The sequence below is a fragment of the Pundamilia nyererei genome, unplaced genomic scaffold (assembly GCF_000239375.1).
Source record: "Pundamilia nyererei isolate P.nyererei 1_Seehausen unplaced genomic scaffold, PunNye1.0 scaffold00401, whole genome shotgun sequence".
In the NCBI taxonomy this organism is placed as follows: Eukaryota; Metazoa; Chordata; class Actinopteri; order Cichliformes; family Cichlidae; genus Pundamilia; species Pundamilia nyererei.
In genome coordinates this window covers 1-939 of record NW_005187802.1, presented here as the reverse complement: position 1 = coordinate 939, position 939 = coordinate 1, and positions in this window count along the sequence as shown.

Below are 939 nucleotides of genomic sequence, written 5' to 3'. Positions count from 1 at the left end.
GGTGGGAACTACTGTGTTAGCGCAGTTTGCTCGTAAACGTGTTGACGTCGTCCAGCCCCACGCACGGGGCGATCCGCGGTAGCTAGTTAACGGAGATTTGCTGTGTTGTGGCGTTAACGTCATTTCAAGGAGATTAACATTGACAGCACTACTGGGAACACAACGAATATGACTGCATGTACGCCGACATCAGCCTATTGCAAAGACAAGTGGAAGCAGACAAAAACAACAAGCAGGCATGCTACAAACTTTACCCGAGTCATTTAGACAGCCGTTAGCACATGATTCTCCTTTTGGGGACCTGATATGTTTAATATGCTGCTGAGAATATAGCCCAGAAGAAGCGTAGAGTATATCTTTTATTTTGGAAGGAGCCCTTTTCCAAAGATGAGTGATTTCTCGATCAGTTAGATTTATTAATTTTTTTATCACTTTGTTTTTTCAGCAACATTAAATTTAAAAACTGTACCTTTGAGTTAAAAAATATATATTTATAATTTTAATAAATGACAAATTAAAAAGGCATGAACATTTGTTTTTGTATCAGAAAAAATATCGAACCGTGACACCAAAATATTGAACCGAACCTTAAATTTTGTGTATCGTTGCACCCCTATTATGTATATATGTGTGTGTGTGTATATGACTCACTACAACCCACAAAGGGACTTGAACCGTCAATCTTCTGCTCCAAAGTCAGACGCCTTGTCCATTAGGCCACGTGGTCTGGCAGAAGTTCCCTCTTTTCACGAACATTCGTTGGAGTCTGTTTGAGTCAACTTCTGGTGTTGGGTTGGTCACGTGGCTGGTGGATAATGCTTGATTGTTGCCTGAAATAATTGATTGTTGCTTGAAATAAGTGCATGCCACAGCATTTCTCCCATGTATCATGCTCTTAAAAACGTAGTGCTGCCTGCCACATGCACAGTGGATCCACCC